At 48.2% G+C, this 22,024-nt stretch overlaps 1 protein-coding gene across 2 annotated transcripts in view; it reads left to right on the top strand.

Annotated features, from left to right (window-relative positions):
• Positions 1 to 22,024, top strand: part of ACADM (acyl-CoA dehydrogenase medium chain) — a 769,283-nt gene that overhangs the window by 522,021 nt on the left and 225,238 nt on the right. The window lies entirely within an intron of this gene.

Raw genomic sequence — 22,024 nt, forward strand, 5'->3', positions numbered from 1 at the left:
TCCTCCTTTGTGGAGGGGGCGAGGCACCGGCGACAAATTTTGAACATTAAAGAACATCGGCTTGTGTGATGACCAAGTACATAAGATGCTGAAAAACCACAAGAAACCTTCAAACGTAATAAGCTGTTCTCAAACCTCGTGTATTTGGGTGGACTAATCCTCGTTTAATTCCAGCGGAAGCGGGGGGATCACGTCTAATGCTGAAGAGCTGCTTGCTGGGAGGCGTGCGGTGAGCGCCCGTCGCCTGGCGGATCGGAGCGTGTGGCATGGATGCGGTGGGGCTGCTGCAGCGGGGACGTGGGCGAGCAAAGCCGGAGTCCCGCAGCCCGTGCAGCAGCAGGCTCGCAGGCGGGAGCACGAGGGTCCGTGCGGCAGGCCAAAGTGACGGCAGCTCCTCGGGGCGAGGGAAGGCGGCTTCTGCCGCACGTGGTATCAGAGTAGCGCTGGGGCAGGGGGGCTTGCTCCAGGCCTTCGCAAGCGCAAGTTTTGGTGCACCGTCCTTTCCGTTCCGAGGCACAACTGCATTTCTTTGAACTGAGCTGAGCCAAAGCCCCAAAGCTTCCACCAACAAACAGCAACGTCTGCTTCAGTGCGGAGGGGGGGTGGATCTCGCAGGCCGGCTGCCCCAGCAAAGCGAGCTACTGGCTGGCTGCCCCGTCCCCTTCCCGCTGGTGGGGGTCCCACCGTCCCGCAGGTCCCTCCTCCCCACCCGGGGGACGGCTCCTGTGTGCGAGGAGGCAGTCGTTGCTTTTCAAAGCGGAGGGTGGATGTCAGGGAGTTTGTTCAGAACAGTCTGAACCGTCTTCTGCGTTTAAAGCGGTCCTAACAAGGTCTGGCTCTGGTCTGTTAGAGATGACGGCAAGTGCCTGTAGATGCTGTTAATGAACGTGAGCAGTTTCCACACCCGTTGCAGGGCTGTGATCTTGCACCACACGTGGGAAGATAAAACTTGGCACTGAAAAAGCAGAGATGCAAAGAAACCGTATTGGACTTCAACCCCGGCCCAAAGAGTCCGCGTTTTGGGGGCCAGCGGAGGCCTGTTTCAGGATTCAGAGAAGGTTAACGTCCACAAACATCTAGTCATGAATGCGCCTGTGTAAGGTGGGAGAGGGACCGGAGAGACTAATTTTGTGTATAAACCAGGACTTCGGTACGCTTTCAAGCTGTGGGACTGTGTATTGGGAGAAAAGGGTATTCAATGCAACTACTTCATTTTTGGGAAGCTTCTTTTTTCTTTTACCTTTTTTTTTTTAAATGCAATCCGGCCCAATAATGGCCCACGATAATGGCCACAAACGGCCACAGTAACGGCCCAAACCTTTACAGTATGTAACAGCATGTACAGGATTTATGTTCTTAGAAATACAGTTTGTCAGAAACTGATGTGTGATATGATCCCACGTTCCTCTTAAAAATGATACCAAATTCAGGAAGAATTTTGACAGTCTTAACCTAGAAAGGTTACCCTAACTCTTGCCATCTTGTTACTTTATACCTGTTAACTCCAATTAGTGAAGACTGTTAGGGACCTCATACAAGAAAAACAAATCGAGACCCTACAACAAGGAAAATAAACAGTCGCATGATTCTCAGTGAAAGATTAGGGAATCACGTTACTTCAGTGCTTAAAATATTGAACAGTTTTTACTAGGTATTTCTGATTTTTTTACCCCCTAAAGGTTTCAGAGGGCGATGCTGAGGTGGTGTGTCACTGTCCTGCAGCCGCCCCGGAAGGTGCCGAGCGCCAGCGCTGCCGTGCTCCGTGCACCGCTCCCTTATTTGCCCATATACCAGGGGATAACCACGCTGTTCCCCAGTCTTACCCAAGTTTCACAAGGTCCTTTTGAGATGAGTTTTGTCAAGCTGTGTTTTATAACTAACTCCGTTATGCTTTAAAAGCAATATTCAGCTGCAGACTACAGGCATCCCAGTGGACGGAAAGGCTACACGCAACAGGAGGCAGCAGCCTTCAGAAAGGTAATTCTGGGGTTCACGGCAGAAGAAAAAATTACTGATAAGCAACAACATCCCTAAAATTGGCAAATCTTTACCATTTGTGACTGTGCTTAGCCATTTAATTAATGAAAGGGTATTTTCAGCCCAATTTTCGTATTTCTTTTGCTATGTTAAAATACTGGAACATTTAAAATTACAATTTCATTCACTTTGCACTCAGTTGTTTCCGGGGAGGCAGATGTCTTCAGTCACTCTAGTAACTGATCGCCTTTCCTCACCCGTAACATTCAGCATCCGTACCTGAAAATCACTTTAAGCTGTCATTCCTCAAATTAGAGCCAAAGCACTAGCCAGTTGTGCTCACAAATGGCATCCAGCAGGCACTCCAGCATGAAAGTCACTTGACTGATTCACCAAGATAATTCTTTCCGTGCAAATCACAGATGTCACAAGCACAAGTATTTGCTTGAAACAGCTTCTTCCTCTGAAACTTAAGTACTTAAATCAGTTTACAAGAACATAACAGCAACAGCATCAGATTGCAGTGGAAATCATTGCTTTCAAATGGCGTCAAAACTCTCAGGATAGGATGGTTATCAGTTCTCAGCCACGCTCCTATTAATGCTTTACTTGAATTTGCCTGAGTCTATGCATTTAACAACATGCAATTGTTTAAAATTTAGTCTCAATTTTTTTAAACAACTTTGTACTATTAAATATACCACGCACTGGAGTTTTAGAAGGTCTTCAGTACTTTTGGTTACTGAAAAGACAATTACTTTGCAATATCTTGTCAATTTGATTTTACATAATGTGATATTAAGGAGGATGTTTAACTTCTGGTCTTCCAACAGCTGGAAGCAACACCAGTGCAGTATGCTGTGCATTTTTTAAAAGAATCTTTGAAAGGAAATCTGAGTCTTTAAAAAAATAGATAATCCTGTGCCCAAGTTTTCCTAGCTGCCTGCTTAATTTCTTTACAGCAAGAGCAAGCAAAGCCCATAAGAATTACTGTCTTAAACCTGCTAGCTCTGGTGTGACAACAGCACACAACTCTGGACACCAAGATCAGAACAACTTCAGCTCTTTTTTAAAAACAGAACAATATCCAAACTCCACATAGAAATTACACATAAGCTTTCATTCTGCTTTCTGGATGCGGTTTATTTATGGTAACTGAGCAGATACAATACTTCGGTCAATTTTATAATGGGAAAAAGAAATCTTACTTTGTTTTCAATTTCTGCAGGACCGCATGAAAAGAGAAATATTTTTCTCAAAACCAATTGAATTTTTATCAAAAAGAACATAATTCCTTCCCTCAAACAACACTGTAATCAAGTTTTACAGTTATTGTAATTAGAGTTTTTGAAGAAGAATCCAAAAGCTAACAATTTGACCGTTTAGTTGTTAAATTGCTTCGCCTGGCTGGCAGACGTGCCAATTCCAGCACCTCATCACAGGAACATACATGTCTTACTTGTTTTTCCATTCAGCAGGCGCACATTCGGATGAATGCTAGTGCCGCACTGGCATACAGATCAATGCTTACACTCGGTGCGGCAGAAAGTGAAAGCCTAACCGCTGGACACGGTTTGCAGGTGGTGGAAGGCGTCGGAAACAACCCGAACTGAAAGCGTGTGACAATTTATACGTGTATCAGTCTGCTCCACGCGTAAAAGAACAGGCTTTTTCATTTCCCTAAATAAGCACCTTTTAAATGCAACTTTGCGGTATTTTCAACGTTTTGTAGGCAATGCAATACTCCGTACAGTCAGGGTTCGCAGATGCTCGTTCTGTCCCCCGGTCACCGGAGGGCTTTCAAAGCCTGCTGGCGCCGTGCTGAAGCACGGGGCCGGGAAAGGCCAGGCCCTGCGCCACGGCCCTCGCTCCGCGGGTGGGCGCGGGGCCGGGGCAGCGCCCGCCCGGCTGCCGGCGCCGCGACCCCGGCGGCTGCGGGCCCGAGCCCCCCGGCCCGCTCCCGCGGAGAGGCCCTCGGGGGCCGCCCGGGCCCCCCCGCCCCGCCCCGGCCCTCCCCGGCCCGGCCCGGCCCGGCCCTTCCCCGCCCCGCCCCGGCCCTCCCCGCCCCGGCCCGGCCCTTCCCCGCTCCTGCCCTCCCCGGCCCGGCCCGGCCCCGCCCCTGCCCGGCCCTTCGCCGCTCGCCTCGCCGGCCGCGGCAGCCCCAAGCGCGGCGCGGCCGCTCCCTCCCTGCGGCCCAGAGGCGGGCGGTTGTGCCGCCGGGCCGAGCCCCCCCCGCCGGGCCGAGCCCCCGGTAACCCGCCAGGGAGGGCAGCGGCACGAGCGGCCGGGCCTTCAGTTCCGTTGCATCGCACGTGTTAGCAACAGCGCGTCTGCCCGTGGCGCACACAAGGCAGAAGCAACCCCGGATGAGGCCGGATGCCGTGCCGCCGGCGCTCGCGAGTTTGGCGCTGGAACCGTCTGCAGTCCAGTTCGCCATTGAACGGTTCCATAAGCGATACTGGACCTTTAAACTGGGGCTCCCCGCACCGGTAACTCACTGCCATCTAAACAAACCGGCACGTGTTTTATTTGGCGTATTCCGCCGAAATGGCTCCGCTTCTCCGGGTTCGTTACCCACGGAGGGAGCCTGATGCCACATCGTCCCTCCCTGTACCCCAAGACGTCCGCGACAGAGCCCGGCCTCGCCGCAGACCCGACCGCGTCACGCGGAGCCGTTGACTGATACGGCATTCACGGCACGAGAAAAAGATACCTTTGGAATTGCTGAAGCCGCAGGCTCCCGGGGCAGGCGAACAGGCTGTCGGGGCCCTGCGCGGGCCGCCCAGGAGCCCCAGCCGCCGCAGCACGGCGGGGCCGGAGCGGGCCCGTCGCTGGGTCAGGCCAAGGCCTGACGCGCGGAGCTGCGGCGCTGGCTTCGCTCGCGCGGCGGTCCTTGAGCAGGAAAGTCGGTTCTGGCGGTTGGTCTCGCGTGCTGCTTCGGACAGTGGGAGCCATTTGAACCCCTGAAATACTGAACAGCTGGACTGGAAGAACCTGTTTTCCTTGGAATGGCCACCAGTTTTCCACTAGCAGAGATGTAAATGGATCCCATTGCTTTCTGAGAAGTTTTCCGTCCGTGATCAATTCTGTATCAATGTTGAACTGGCAGTGCTGCTCTTTTATAATCTGCTAATTTAAATAATTTTGCATAACATTGCTGACAAAAATCAAGGAATATTTACAAGTGAAATGCGCCCAGAGTTTATGCATATAATCTACTTTTTTCCATTATTTTGCATCCCTCGGGCATATTTTAGACAGGATTTTCTTCGATTCCACTGAGACTGAACCTGGTTTTGTTTTCTCTCACTGAAAATACACTCACCTCAGAAATATTGCAGAAATATAGCAGTGATGAGAAAGTAAAATACAGCAGCATTTTATGTAGAGTTCTGTGCAGGATCTACATGTTTTTGCTGCACCATCGTCACCTCGGAATGACAGACAGGAGCCAGGGACATGCCACTTTTGGAAAATATATGCAGGAACGCCCTGGCTGGTTCTACACGGGATCAGAATTTGGCCCAAAATGTGCAATATTACAAATGACCATTTTCCCCTCATTCCTATTACCTAGATATGAAAGTTCAAATTCAGGAATGTGCTTTCAAATCCACAGCACTCCAGGGTAATATTAAATGAAGTCCATTTAATAAAACACATTCCAAGTTGTTATTTTGATTGAAGCATTACACTTTTTGTCCTGCAATAAGTAGTTCAGATTTCACTGGGTCATTGAAAATTTTTGAATCAGCCTCTCTTCAAACCATATTTAAAATACGGACTTAAATAACTGTAGCAACAGATATCTTCACAACACAAGCCAGAAATAAGAGATGCAACGCTGCATTAAAACTGTTGCTGTGTTTATCTCCTCAGTCAGTGAATGAAAATTTGCCATCCTCCAAAATATACTGATCGTCCTTTTCATAAAACATACCACATTCATCCAGGGAAATGATGGCATCCCATTTTGTCCTCAGTTCACTAAAATAAGAGGTATTTTGATCACAAATGCCTGCTATTATCAGAACACTATCATGATTTCAACAGGATTAGCTAACCCAGGTGAAGCTGCGCATAGGTCCCTCTTGGTTTTTTTGCTCTGCATCACACTGCATCTGTTGTGAAACGCTTTCTCATGTAGAACAGAGGCATCAGGCAAAATCCTGTGCTCTGACCCAGGGCAGCTGTGGCACTCCCCGGATTCATGGCTGGAAGGCACGTTGTCTGAATCCTCCGATCCAGTGTTTTCTCCCTAGAAAATGCGTATGTGAAAATCACAACAGACTTGCAGAAGATGTTGGAATAAATATTTACATAAATATTGAAATAGTTACATATGCAGTTGTCCATGCTTGAAACAGGAAAAAAAGTGCAATAAATGCAATTAAGGTATCAGGGTTCTAGACTAATATACCTTGCATTTCCAACCAAGATAACCTGTCGGTTAAATGATTAATATTGTCTCTCATTACGCAGCCTACAAGGAGGCAGTATAGGTAGGATTAGGACAGGAAAGCATCATTTCCGTCAGGCTGGGCAGCCCCTGACCACAGAGGGCAAGCACCGAGGAGGCTCTGTCGCCGGGCTGCTGCACGGCAGCCCCTGCACGGAGAGCCCCTGCACGGAGAGCCCCTGCACAGAGAGCCCCTGCACAGAGAGCCCCTGCATGGAGAGGCCCTGCATGGAGAGGCCCTGCATGGAGAGGCCCTGCACGGAGAGCCCCTGCATGGAGAGGCCCTGCACGGAGAGCCCCTGCATGGAGAGCCCCTGCACATAGAGCCCCTGCATGGAGTGCCCCTGCATGGAGAGGCCCTGCACGGAGAGCCCCTGCACGGAGAGCCCCTGCACGGAGAGCCCCTGCATGGAGAGTCTCTGCAAGGAGAGCCCCTCGCTGCCCCAGCCCAGCCCAACGCCCCGTCCCCTGCGAGGCTGCTCCCGCAGCACGGCAGGGCAGCGCTGCCCCTCGCCCTTGCGGTGGGGAAGGTTCTAAGGCAGAAGGCTTCGCACCCGCGGGAATTCACGCAGGAGCTCCTGGGGTGGGAACAGCGTCCCCGCTCAGCGCAGCCCCTAATGCTGATGCAAGGCTCTGGGCACCATACAGTAACAAAGGGAAAGAGCCGTCTCATCTCTTTGTGTGCCTTCATTTAAACTTCTAACACACCGAAGCCCTGTGATCAGAGTATCGCTCTGGGCTTTCCTTTCTTATATATTTTCACTGTACATTACTTTCCTTCTAGTATGACATCAGTGAGAATCAGTGTGGTGGAAGTGGCAGAGCAGCAGCAGGAAAAAAATATCTGACAAACGGCAACAGCCTCCCAACACCCCTTTAAAATAATAACGATTTACCAAATGGTTGGGAAGTTGTTATAATTCCTTTTCCAAATTATTACTCGCCCTTTAGATTAGAAATGAGGCCAGGGTTAGCAATCAGCCATAAATGGTAGGATTTCTGAAGTAGAAGCACTTGTCTGATTGTGAAGTGGAGGCCATTATTGCCTTGATTGAGTCTTTTTTTTTTCTTTTTTTTTTTTTTTTAAGCTTGCTTGATTTGTGGCTGAGAGCGCACATTCACTACTGTACTAGGAGCAATCAGAGCTTTCCCTGCTCTTTTTTGCTCAGCGATTTAGGGTCCACTACTTTGGCACAGCTGCCACCTTTTAGCCTCCATCAAGCAGAGATATTTTTAAGTGAACTGCATTTTGTGTTTGTCTTTTCTCCTCCCACCCCTTTCCTTCCTCACCCTTTTTCTTTCTTCCCCCCCCTCCTTTTTTTTTTTTTTTGGGGGGGGGCGCAGGGATGAAAATATTGTGTGAACTTTAATTCCGAGTATGAAGTTGAAAGAAGACAGACAGCTGAAGCTGGCTGGGGTGTCATCTGGACCCCACTGCCCATAACAAATCTGCAGTGACATGAGAAATAGGGATGAAGTGACTTGCTCAAATGACTGAAGTCAACCAGTGTCTCTAGGTGCTGGAGTTTAGAGTTTTGTTTGCCTGAAAACCAGATTCAAGCCAAGAACTTGTATTTATGTAATTTCTTTCCAGAAATCATCTGTTTTGCTGGCATATCATACTTTACAGCTTCTCCCAAATTTGCTCGAGAGGTGTGCAGCACAGCTGAGGGGGTGCTGGTGCAGGGGCCAAATGCCTTGCAGAGCACCGGGGTTCACCCCGTCCAGCCCACAGCCCATGCCATCGCCCTGCCCGCGCACGGCAGCAGCGAGGCCAAGCCGGCACAGAAAAGGCAGCGCAGCCCGCGCCGGGGCCAGCCCCGCTCAGATGCCGACCTGGAGGGCCCACAGGCACTCGGGTTCAGAAACTCATAAGCACATCTGTAGGAAGCCACAAATACTTTATTTCTTTAATTGCTACTGCTGTGAAATAGCTGAATTTTGCTTCGGACTACATTTGCAGGCAGAAACTCTATGTCAGCTAACCAAATAAAACATACTTCCATGGTCCACTGGTATATCCCTAAAACTAGCAGTTTAGCATTGAAATGCTACCAAATCCACAACTGCAATGGTGCGACAGGCTCTGGGAGTGCAGAAGCCAGACGGTGCTATGTAATGTAATGCTGCCTTAGAAAGCTAGGACTTGCTACTGTGTGTAAAAACAGGAAGAGTAAAAATAACAGAACTAATATTTCCTGGTGCTAGAGACTGCAAATGCAGCAGAACAGATATTTTAGTATAGGTTTGTAACTCACTTTCTGTTTAGCAGTCGTTTGTTTTCCAAAGCCATCATTTTGGAGGGTCCAGCATATCAAGGGGAAAATTAGCTACACAACCGGCTCATATTTCAGCCCAATTAGCAAGCTTATGTGAATGAGGTAATGGAAGGCTCACAAAAAGAAATTACTTTAGAAAGGGGAAGAATCTGTTTCAGCATTATCCGGGAAAAAAACCACTGTAGACTCAGAGGGAATGCACAGCGAAGCCAAAATGCAATGACAGAAATTATTTTCTTTCTTAAACCTGCATTTATAGTACGTTCTTGTAGAGCACCAACATGCACCTTCCCCTGAAAGCAGCGTCAGGACAGCGGTAGGGAGAGAGTCGACATAACACGGATGAAATATTCAGCCAAGGAAACAGGGCGTTTCTCTTGCCCTTGCTCACGCCAGCGAGTTGCCCAGCGTTCTGCCCCGACGCGTGGAGGGGCAGCAGGGGGGTCCCCTCCAGTGTCCAGCGACCAGCGCTGCAATCACCGCTCCCCCAGGCCGGGAAGAGCCGTCCCACACAACTGCGGCTCTGCGGCGGCGGCGAGCGATGGCCCAGACACCCGCTTTTCCTCCCAAGGCTCGGCAGCCTGGGGTTGGCCCCTCTCTGGCACCTCCCGGCTCGCCGAGCGCAGCCCGTCCTCTCCCCGTGCTCCTGCCACCTCCTTCGCCCCTTGGCCGGACCCTGCCCTCGCCACCCCGCCAGCCCCCGGGCTCCCAGGCAGGGGCCGGGGCTCCAGGCTCCCACTGCTCGGGCAATCGAAAAGGCAGCATGCTCTTCTCATTTACAAGGGGTGGGTGAGGAGCCCCAAAGACTGCCTGAGGGCAAAGCGGTGCCGCAAGCCCTTGGGAACGAGCAGGAGAACCAGCTCCGAAAAAGACAACCGGGTGCATGATTTACCAGTGATGAAAAGGGCGTATTTCTGACCAGGACATTGCATGCAATTGACAAACCGTGCTTAAAAACAAAATACAGACTCAGAAAAAACTGTCCTGCATTGTCTTTACCTTTCTAATAAGCAAAAAGAGTCCAGAGTGAACTGCACAGGACTGTTTTGTGAAAATACCAAGGTAGGACAAAGACAGAAGAGAGCCTTTGGCTTTAATTCATCCTTCATTTATGCTAGATATCGCTAACATAACTCTCCAGGTGAGAACTGGTTTATTCCCAGTCGATCCCAGTGCTAAGAACCAAACCCATCCACGCACTTTCCTTGTACTTAGATAAATGTGCCTAGTTGCACTTGCCCATCTGAGCAGCTCACCTAGTCTGTAACGGGAGCATTTGCATAGTTAATTACATATATTCTGAAGTGCCCTGGTTTGTAGGGAGGCTGTGAGTACGCTGGGAGGAGTGAGGAATTTGACCCGATCCTCATGCCCACGCTTGCTGGTGAGGTTTTTGTGCCTGCTAAGCTGGCAGAGCAGCTGAGCTCCACAGGAGCTCTGGGGATGGAGAGCCAGACCCCACACAGCAGAGCAGAGCCTCAAGCCGCTGCCCAGCTCCCTGAGGTGGCCATCTCAGCTATGGGTAAGGGCGCAGGAAACCGACAGTGAGCTCTGTCCCTTTATTACTAGCTTTGTAAATTGCGCTAATGCATCCCTTACACTCAGGCCAATAGAACTAGAGAAGAAAAAAAGATGCGAAATGATGCAAAACATGACCCAGAAGAATTGCCCTTCGTCCATCTCTCCCGTCTAAGGTAATTAAAATTACAAGCAAGTTTGGCACGGCAAAAATAACGCAAGAGCAATCCAAACGTTGAAACGTGGTTGGGAAGAAGCCCCGGGCTCTGCCTTTCTCAGTTAGAGGCTTTGCTCAGCACTTCTGAAAAACCACGGGCGCCGGCTCCGAGCAGCAGGGCCTCCGGGGCTGCCCCTCAGGTGCACGGAGGTGCCTGCGGGACCCCGGGGCCCGCCTGTCGCGGGCACCGCAGCCGGCCAGGGACGCCCCGCTCCCGGCCGCTGCCCGCCTGCCCAGGGAGCGGGGCAAGCGCTCCCCCAGAAGGCAGCGGGCTTTGCTAAACACCTGGCAAAACGTAAGGCAAACCGGGGCGTCCAAATCCTACACCTACTTTTGAAAATACTATCCCACGTGAGTCGCTCACATCCTGCGTAAGCCCTGCGCCAGCACCGACAGCAGTCGCCGTTTGGCGAGGACGGTTCGACGGCGCGGCCAGGGTTAACCGCAGCCTTCGCCCGTACAGAGGCTCCTCAGGAGAAGGGGACGCGCTGATGAGAGGGCCGCTGCCAGGCCACACGCGTGGGGACAGGGACCAGGGGAGTGGTGGGGGACAGACCGTGCCGGGGCCGTGGGGCAGAGCCCTGTCCTTCTGGTGGATGGCTCCACCGGCGCCGCTCGACGCCCTGTCTCCCCGCACCTTGTCCTTCTGCTGTCCCCATGCCCCTGCCAGTCCCCCTCTCCCACGGCCGGCTGCCACCCTTCCGTCCGCACTACCAGCCTGCCCTCCCGTCCCGTGTCCCTTCTCCTCTCTCCGGCCGCTCTGGGATCAGCACTCAGAGGTCTGACCACACGTGTATCTTCTTTCTCCCCGCACATCTCAGCTCCTCGGCTGACCTGGCTCACCATTTCAACCCTTGGGCTGCAGAGCAAGTCTCTGGTGGATTAAGCTGTTTTATTTGCAATAAATCTTAAAGTGCTTAATAAATTATTTTGGCCATCCTAAGCAAGTACATTGATGACGCTGTGAAGGTTGCATGCCGCAGAAAACTTACTTCAGGACGGCTTAGACTTTTAAAAAGCTGTACTTCAGTGAGTTTTCTCTTTCACGTTGCCTGAGGCAAGATCAGATCCGAGGAGCCAGATAAAAAAAAAAAATAGACAAACATTTTAGAGACTTAATCATGTATAGTATCTTAGGGGGCCCCTGGAGAGAAACACAGAGAGATTCTGGTTTCTCGTCTTCCACAAAATGCAGCTTTCACTTATCTGCCTTTTTCCCGTGGTGTAAAGGCCAGCGAGGGGGATGAGATAATGCCTGGGGAGAGGCATGTTTTTCATAGCATGCACCAGAGATTGGCACAGGGCTAAACTTCCCCCTTGCGGACCCCATCCAAGCGCAGCCTTAGGGAAACGTGAGTTCTGGGTGGGACAAGGAAGAAATCGCTCTGACAGGTTTGTGGCACTGTCTAAGAAAAGTCTGCTTGGAGCTGCTGAGCCGACGGGGTGCTAAAGCGAGCCCTGAGGGGAAGGTGTTGGAGGGCAGAGAGCAGCGATAGCCGCGTTCACAGACCATCCCTGCCTTTGCCACCTAACGCCCTTCCTGCAGGGTGCATCTATTCATTTGACAAGAACCTTCCCTCAACTGAAAAGATGTTAAATTTTGAGCAATCTTTTGGTTCATGTTTCAGCTCAAATGAAACCTTGGGGGAAGAAAAAGCGGTTATTTTTCTGGTACAACTATCTATTATTTTTCTAGGGAATTTTTCCAAAATTTATATTTCAGGAGAGGTTTTGTTAAAAACAAACATTGAAAAATGTCAGCTAGTTGCCATCATCCGGCAGCCCACTCTAAGTTTTACCCAGGTGTATTTTGTCAGCTCTGAGGAAAGTTTGCCAGCGTGGTGACACGCAAGATCCATACATTTCCCTGGTACGTTAGCTAGTTTTATGAATTGAAGGGTGTTTCTCTGCGAGGACTGCAGGAGGGAAAGCAAATGATCCATTTCATACATGTGTAGCCATTTTCCTTGACTATAAACCCCCCCTTAACCTCCAGCAAGGCTTTGTGGCTCCAGTTACCATAGCGAGCTGGCCGGCGGAGGACGAGCAAAGCTCTCTTGATCAACCATGAGGTCCATCGCATTAGAGAGGAATGCACGTTTTATTTCCTCCCTGAAGCCTAAAGCTGAACGCATTTGACTACAACGGTTCAGAACTGTCACTTAATATTATCAGCTACATCTACTGTGTGCCCAAACAACTCCCCCAAAACACAGGAGGAGGGAGCGCGGGCTGCAGGGTGGTAGCATGTCACCGGGCCTCTAACGGAGAGGGATAACCATCTCTGTACAAACTTGACATCTATAAATTGATTACATAAGTGGGCAGTGGTGGTCCTTTCAAGTATGCTCCTTTTGTTTCAGCTTTACAGTAAAATTACCAGCAGCAGTTTACAATTAAGGGAAATAATAATAACTGCATATGCTTTCATCTGCACATACAATTACAATAAACTGCATGCTTTAATAGGATTGTGAAAAATCTGTGTTTGACCCATACAAAAAAGTAAACATTCTTGTTCTGGATACTATATCATTATCACAACAAAGGGAAACTCCTGAAATCTGATGATTTAAACATCTGGAGAATGTTAATCACTTCAAAATGACGGATGTTTTTTATTTTAGCTTTTGACAGACGCACTCCTTTCATAGATAGATGATTATTTACATAAATTACATCACCAATGTGAAAAAAAATCCAAAATAACTTCAAAGGATAAAGAGCTTAATTAAAAGGAGACTTTTATATTTCTTCTCTTGTAGAACATAGAATAAATAGAAGAACTTGCAAAGGGAAAAGGTAGCTCCATCGTTTTAAATATGACGCAGTTCTGCTTTAGGTTCCCCCCCCGTGCATGGGCTTTGGAGGTGCACTTTAAATAGAGCTAAGGTGCAGCAACAAGCAACGCAACAGAGAAACAGGCTAACCCCCCACTTCAAGGCACAGAGCGTATTATGAGACGGGCACGGAGGCAAGCTTTAGCTTCGTTTTTTAAGCACATCTGCAAAACGCACAGGTTTTGGTGCCGCTCTGATCAGTGCCCGCAGCCCTGATTGTTCTCTTACCATAAATTTCCTACAATCTAAAGCCACTAACTTCAGCAGAACTATTCTCCATCAACTCATATTTATTTGGTTTTATATATGTACGTAAAACAAATCATGTTGTATATATAACATACATATATAATGTGTTCTGTGTAACATAATGTGTTCTGTATAACATACATACATACATGGAACAGCATCAAGTTCACCAAGAGTAGGATTATGGGATCTGCATCGGGTCCTTTAGTCCTGTCCCCCGAGGTTACACATCAGGAAACAAATTCAGCATTACAGCCGCTGTGCAATTATGAGAGCAGACTCAGCTGCAAGGTTTCAGCTCCCAACTATTGGTAAGACAAGGATTTCAAAGAAGGTGCCAGGAGTGGGTGGGAGGGAAGGTGCAGGGAAAATTGCACCATGTAACATCTGCAGAGAAACGTGACCACTTTGGATATGGCCAGGTAATTGCTAGGTTTAATACAAGGAGTCTGGGGGACCGCTGAACACGTTGACATTAAGCAGAAAGGATAGCTATGCTGATCCAATTCATTGTCACCATGCCAGTTAAATTCGTCAGACTCGGGAAAGGCCTGAATTGGACAAACTACAGCACGACAACATTTGAAAGCCGAAGGGCTCTTGCTGCGCTTTGCTGTGCGGGGGGGCCGTGCCCCCACGGTGCCTGCCGCTGACCGGCGGCGTGCTGCCCAGCGCTGCCGGCCAGACCTGGTGCAATTTAGCTGATCCGCTACAATTTCCTCCTACACTCTGAGCTGATCTGCACGCTGACCTTAGACAATTTGTCTTCTTTCTGGCAGAAATGTCATCCAAAAGGAAGCTATTAAGTCAAGAAGGTAATTCTGCAAGAACAGTCCACTGTATAAGCAGAACTTGACCTAGGGTAATTTATTTCTAGTCCTGCACAAAGGAACTTAAGAGATATGATCAACACATTCCAAGATCTAAATACGTCAAGGAAGGCGAGAACGCAAGAATTTTAGGCAATATTTGTGAGAAGTTGTCTTTAATACTAGAAGCTGAGAAACAAGTGTAAAACACAGCCTTTAAAATCTGAAGAGGTTTAGTGTCCACATTTCACAGGATAAACATCTGTGGATAGTAGAGTTTGGTCTAAGGTTTTGTTGACCAACTATCTGTCATTTAATCTCACCCACAAATACATTAAACTATGCTGATGCCCCCAAGGCTTAACACCATTGGAAAGGCAGATCATTTACTGCCTTAATTCTTTACCAACTTTAGAGGCTGCTAAAAGCTGGAAATAATTTTAAAAAGGAGACAAAACAGTGAAAAAACTATGAATTCCTGCTTTACGATGTTGAAACAAATTAATTTGGAGTGCAGGAAGAGGCCTGTCTTCCTTATTAATACTGTACTAATATTTTGCTTAGCCCGAACCAAAGCAATTTCCTTATCCAAGACCGGTTCTCAACATGTTCATGAACACAAACTATCAGCTTTTTCTTACAGGGAGCGTACTGGGTGCACCACGCTGAAACCTAACAGTTGACAGAAACAAGCCAAGTCCCTGCTGAAGGAGGGAAGCCACCCCCACAACGGTCTGCTGTCCCCAGGCACAGCTATCGGGGTCCCTGCCAGGACCACCTCCACCCCCGGGCTGGCCAGCCACGCTCCCCCTCTGGCCTGCTCGGCAGCCGCCTGCCCATACAGTAAATGAATTTGACACTTTTCTAAGTTGGTTCTAAGAAAGAGTTCAGAGGTATGAAGGCAGGAAAGTTGCCAAGACGAGTTCTGCAAAGAAACAGCTGGAACAGCCTCAGAAGCAGGGGGTTATGTTTTGGAGGCAGAAGACAGTTCAAGCGTGGTTTTTTATAAAACTGTAGGCAGGCAATGTTGTCACAGTTTCATGTATCAGCAGTGTATAGAGGGATAATGTCACAGGTTCTACATCATTAAAACCCTCTTCTTGTGTGCAAAGTGTACGAAACGGTTAATTGTATTTAGCGTTGAGAAACCACATGACTCCCCAAGCTATAAAAAGCAGTTCCCTTTCTTGCCTGGTATTTACACTCACATTAAATAACACGCTTTCTAGAAGTACCAGCATTTGAAGTTCAAGGAACTTCACAATATCAAATGTTTCCTTAATGGCTGCACCTGGATCTACATGAGCTCATTGTATACACCTACACCCAAGTTCAAAAGAACTGTCCGCTCTGTTTGTTTTCACCAGTGAAACATGAATATATGTGTCTGACAAACTTAGAACCTGCTTTTCGTTCTTGCTCTTGTCACCCAAAAGGGATTTTATAACATACCATAGGGTCCTCAAAATCTACTTGAAAATTACTCATACTAACCAGAATAAAAAGACAACTTGGTTTACCAGCTTCTGACCACTACATTGCTTTTGGGTCCCCCACCATCAGCTGGAAAGACTTCTTCATATTTTGTGCCAGAGAAGTGAGTCTGCTTCTTGGCATTATTTGTGTATTCTTCCCTCCTTCCACATTTTCCACTTGAAATTCCAAATTCTTCTCACAAGGGGTTCACTTTGTCTGCTGAAGCCAAAAAAACCCTGTTTCCTGTCCAAACTTTATTCCTGACACAGTGCAATGAGCTTTTGGTTGTTTAGGGTCTGTTTCTGGTGGAATGACTCACATTACACAGATACTTTTGCAGTCTGGCACAGAGTGCGAACCTTCATTTAACAAACAAGATACTGCTGATACGCTTTACCGGACCTAGCCCGAGGTAACAACAAGCCAGGTACTGCAAACTCTAACTTCTGGGCACTTCCCCAGGAAAAAAAACCCACATCTTTGCTTCATGGGTCTGGCTGCAAGACAACTTTTATATTCTGCGTTAGGCAGCATACAGGAGTAGCGTGGGACACTGGGAACAGATCCCAGGGCAGCCAAACACCCTTTTCGATGGCCAAAGAGCTGACTCCCCCCCCACCTTGCGTTCTCTCTCCCCTGCAGTGACTCTGGTGCCTCTTCACGCGGAGGGTCACTGCGTCAAAGGGAGGGACAGAGGGTGACGCCCCAGCCATGCCTGCTCACTGGGGGTGACGTGCTGACCCAGGAGATGCAGGTAGGTCTCTGCAGGTAGGAGGGCTCGGGACTCGCCGCCTCCTCCTCAGTGCCAGCACGCTGGCTGCTGGGTCTGCTCCCGCATGGAAGCACTGCCATGCAGGCTGGCTACAACTCGATTTTGGGAAGCGTGCTTCTAAAGTATCAGTCAGATCAGACCCCTGACAACTCATCTGCCTGGCGTGCCCCAGACCCCAGCTGGCTGTGGGACCACCATCCTGATGGTGCAGAGCAGGCACTCTGCATTTACACATGCAGCAGGAGTGCAGTGCTGGGTAGCTCAGCAGGGATGCAGGGCTACGTGCAGAGCAGGAGCTCTGCAGCTCCTAGACAGCCTCACGCTCCCAAAGGAGATGCCCAGCAAGGTGCCTGTCAGAGGGGCTTCCATTTGCATCAATCCAGCCCAGAGGGAAAAAAAAAAGTGTTACCCCAGAATCACTCTGTTAAAGCTATTATTCATATATTACCTGATTTTTATCATAGTTTACCATGGTTTAAGCAAGTTAAGTGAAGTTCGGGGATTTAAAGACCTGCCTGCAACAAGAACCAGACCGTCACCTCAAGCCTACCAGACAGTCAGGGAAGTAGCCCTTTGTCGGTTTGTCCTTGTGCTGTTTTCAACCAGTTTCTGAAGTCTATTTTAAGACTTAAGGCTTTTCTGTGATCCAGTTACAGTTCTTGAGCTGCTCTTCATTAAAGACATTCCTTCAAATAGTCAGACCTGCCAAATCGATTATTGTCCTCCACTTTTTTCTCCATTGACAGAGTTCTACATATTAAGGAAGCCCAATCCAGACACTTTTTGGCAACTTTCCATTACACAATTCATTTTTGTCATAACAAAAAAATTCACTTGTGCCAGTGTCTAAACATTCAAAGATCAAAAACATGAGAAATCACCCCAAAAAATCATTAAGTAACAAATTTTCTGCCCCCCTTAGAATGAAAATCTGTTTTCCAAATAGCTCTTCCTATTAAGCGCTGCCTTGTCAGGCCAGGAAGGTGAGCACAGGCCCTGATCCTGCTATGCAAGAGGCAGAAATCCCACGTCTGCGCGAGTACACGCAGAGGAGCACGTTGGGATGCAGTTACCAAGTTCTGCTGCACATTGGGATGATCGACTTGTGGGATGGTCCACAAGGCACAAGCCTCTCCTTCTGGGGTTCCACCTTTCTTCAGGACTACAGGTTTTCAAGCAGCCTCCAAACCGCATCACGGCAACCCCCAGGGTCAGCTGTGCTCGGCAAGAACGTGCACTGTGCCCATGTTTTCTCCCTTAACCCTCGTTTATTTGTTGTGTCCTTTGCTAATTTGTTGCCCTTGACCACAGTAGCTTCCAGTGGGACTCCTCTGGCTGGCATGACTTAGGAGGTCGTTATTCTATCACTGAGGGTTAACATTTAGAGAAGTTTGCCCCTAATAAGTTATAACAACGTAATTCACATGTCAGAAAGGCAGAGCTCACGCAGGAAGGGTATAACCGCGTCCACAGACACTAAGCACTTGTAACTTCTTGGAGCAGGCAGGTTGCCCAAGGCCCAAGACTGGAAACCTCACACAAAAGTAAAATCCAAAGCAGACAGTGAAAATTCCCCTTGCTGAAAAAAAGGTGCCATAGCAAAGGCGGCAAACTGCCCCTGAGCAGAGGAGTGCTACCAGAGACCGCGCCGTGCCGTCCCCAGAACACGTCCCTCACAGGGCTGGATGGGAAAGCCTGGCGCCAGGACCGCTCAGCTCATCGCAGAGGACGACTCACCTACGTGCAGCTGCCAGCACCACAAACATTATTTTCCAGGAGAGGCAGGAGAACAGAGTCAGAAGTCCCGCTCTGACGTACTTGTTTGCACGCGCCGGTGAACAGCCTGAAGAAGGTGGAAGAGAAAGGCAGGGAGCAGCACCGAGCAGGCCGCGCTCCCCTGCTGGCGCCCGGCTCACCTGGGGGCCCTCCCTCAAAGGCTCCTGGCTCTCCCCAGCGCGGGTCTCTCCTCCCGCCACGGGCACTGCCGGGGCCCTCCCCTGAGGACAGGAGCCTGCTTTCACCTGGCCAGGCTGCGTTCCTTTCTCAGCCTGGAGGTGCCCGGCCTCCCGGGTTGTCCCCAGCGGACACACCAGCGTCACCTCTGGCCCGAGGAGTTCAAGTGCACGTGAGCTCCTGGTGGGTTCACAAAGTCCCAACACGTTTCTCGGCGACTTGGGACTGCCTGACCGCCGCTGCTGGGCTGTCGTGCCAAAAGGCAGCTTGTGGGCTTTTAGGCACCCGGTCTAAAGAGGGAAAACGATGGCGTTGACTCACACGTTGGCAAGGACTGTGCGAGAGTCTTTTTGGCAGTCACCACAGAGAAGTAAGGGCTGCATCCCAGTCTCTGACAACATGGTCACAGGACCGAATTCAGGATGGTTACTGTCACAGAGGCTAGATGTAGCAGCATCTGTTCAGCCATGCAGCCTTTTACCAAGCTCAAAGGAGTGCCTTTTCCCCTTTGAACGGGGGTCGTGGCCAGCAGTGCTTGCTGGCGTTAAGGAGGGTTGTATTGAACATTTGATTGTGAGCACCTGGAGGCAGAGCTCAAACAGCTGAAACCTGCACAACAGCAGAAAGTGTGGCCCCTTAGGAAGAAGGGCCACAAAGTGTTTTAAGAAGAAAACAAGAACAGAGTTTAGTCCCATATTTTGTACCATTGAATGCATTGGTCATTTCTAGCTTCAATAAATAATATGTGAAAAAAGCCTAGAGTGTATTTTCCTTTAATGTGATAGCTTTACTTTGGCACTGCACATAGTTGGCAAAGCATGAGACTGTTGACTCTCGCCTTCAAATACCCTAACTCTTCTGGTAGCATCCACAATCCCTGTTGAAAAATAGGTCTCCAAATAGCTAGCAAAGTGTCAAGCCAGAGAATAGGTGAAAGCAGTGAGCTCTTTGAGGATCAATCTGTCACCACATCTTTCTGTGTGGAGTTAAACAAACTTCTAACATAATATGTAGCGGCGTGTAATGCCAGCTGGAGTTAACTTGAGCTTAAAAAAAGAACTAGCAACACTAAATCAGAGAGGAAAAGTGATTCAACAAGAAGGTTCAGGATATCAGATGAACAGAAGTTACTGATCACAACAAATTGACCAATCCACAGGGAGTTAAAACATAAGCAAACACAAACCTTTGCTTTTGAGACTTTGAGACATTAATTCTCTCACCTTTGGTTTCAGCTTTTCTGGTTAATATCAGACCAGAAAAGTAACTGTTTGCTCACCTGCATCCTTCCAGAAGAACATGCAGCAAGTAAGGCTGAAAAGTCCTTGTAATTGTTATAGGTTATCCTAGGGAGAAGATCTTGATGATGCTGACTAAAGGGATCTAATAAACACATGGCCTACATGCCTTTACAGTCACTGCCTACACAGCTCTGAGAAAGTAATATAAGCTAGGAACCTGTATGCCTTAGCCAACCATGGAACATCAATGATGTTATTAATCACAGGTGTCTGCAATTGCATGGCATATTCTTGCTCATTGGGCTTCCTACAGACACAAGGAGTTACTGGTATCACTAAAAGCCAGTTGCTGGAATTCCATTATTGGTGGAACAGGAGGTATGGAGGCACGTCGCTACAAAAATGTGCTGACGTGCACAGGTCTCCTAAAAGATTTTGGTTTATTACCATCCAATTTAATGTAAAAACTTGCAAAAGTGCTGGACAGCTTGTTGCAACTTTGCAATCTTACAGAAAAGCACAGATATGACTGAAAACTAAACTCAAAACTCTGTGATTGCCACAAATGTTGCACAGATGCTGCCAGTATTTGAAGAGCCGTTCTGAATAAGTCACTTCGGATGTTCCCTCTTCACCTGCAGCTGAAGGACTGGGCCCTACAGGATTACCAGGCATAACTCCGTCGGGGTCGGGAGCAGGGACCTGATGCAATAGAAAAGTAACAGGACGAGGTACTCTGAGCGGCCACCCTTGCTGCTCCCCGACACTCCCATCCACAGAAGTTATTCCTTGGAGCGACAGACCAGTTTTAATTGCTGACTTCACCGGGAGCTTTGTGTCACTGGAAGCCACGCAATTTGATTGTTTCCTTTGAGTTGCTGACGCCTAATCATAAACATTCCTAGGGTCCCATTTTCCTTTGCGTTATATTGACATAGCTGTGATAAAATTGTTGTGATTATACCAGCATACCACAGGAAACCTGGCCCAATTCTTTAATTGCACAGCGCTCACAGCACATAGTAACGAACCCTCATTCAATAATTTTGGATTTACTATTCTAGCTCACTCCCCTTGAATCTGTGATTTACTGTTGCATTACCTTTCTTTCTCCACTTTTGCTAATTTTCAAGGGTCTACAACATATCATTGTGGAGCTCTCCAGCCTCTTTGCAGGGTCGAATAAAAAACATTTTTCATGCAGAGTTGTTTAGGAATAGGAGGTATAGCTACTCCATATCAAGTGTTCAGAGAGTTATATAAATGGCTTGCACTATTTTAGAGCTGGAACCAATAAAAAATTCAGGGTAGAAATTTCAGACAGTCTAAAGTGCCAGACATGTTCTTATATATCTTTATAAATCTCTTAGCTAAGGTTATCATTCACTGAAGTTAATCTAAACAGCATAGCTTCTTCAATAAGTATGTCAATAGCAGACTCATTTCAGCCTAGTTCCCCTAAACATCTTCCCTCATCCTTCACTCTGTTTTAATCTGATTAGAGTTTTATACAGCACAGGCATTGAAAGATCCTCGGATTTCCATACCGTCTAATTGTTCATTGACATTGAATTTAACTGTTCTGGGAAAGAAGATGGAGTTTTTCAGCCCTCTGACTCTGGAATTATCTTCTGTCATTGACTGATGGGGATCCAGGTCTGCTGATCTTCAGGGCACACGGTAAAACCTATTTCCTCAGCTGTTTTCCAAGAAGAAATCTTTGTACTGAGTTTGAACTTTCTGTCACAGAAAATTTCTATCATGTGTTTTCTGTGGTCAGAAAGTAGTAAGGTGGAAACTTTAAAAAAAATCAAAGGCAAACAGTAAAGATAAATCAAAGTGGCATATGGAGATATAAAACCTATCTCCAAAACTGAGCTAAAAAAAAAAGCAAACAACCTTGCTGTGCCCTAGCCATGCCAGCTTGTTCTACCACTGCACAGCAAAGGTGTCTCAGCTCCAAACCCCAGATTCTTAATATTGACAGAAATAAATGGTTGAAAAGAAAGGAAAACAGCTTGATGATTATCACTATTTGTCTTCACTATCTGCAACATATGTCATTTGATTTTAATTAATAAACAAAGCAGTTGTGTGAGCATCCCCAGTTCACACCGGTATGTCCACAGTAGCTTCAGGAATGGGCTCTAAGGAAACACGGAAAGGACTAGCAGATTAATTTTCAAGAAAGGCAGCACAGGAGAGATCTGAGGAAAAGCAGAAGCAGAGGGAGT

This window comes from Mycteria americana, chromosome 7 (assembly GCF_035582795.1).
Source record: "Mycteria americana isolate JAX WOST 10 ecotype Jacksonville Zoo and Gardens chromosome 7, USCA_MyAme_1.0, whole genome shotgun sequence".
NCBI classification, from domain to species: Eukaryota; Metazoa; Chordata; class Aves; order Ciconiiformes; family Ciconiidae; genus Mycteria; species Mycteria americana.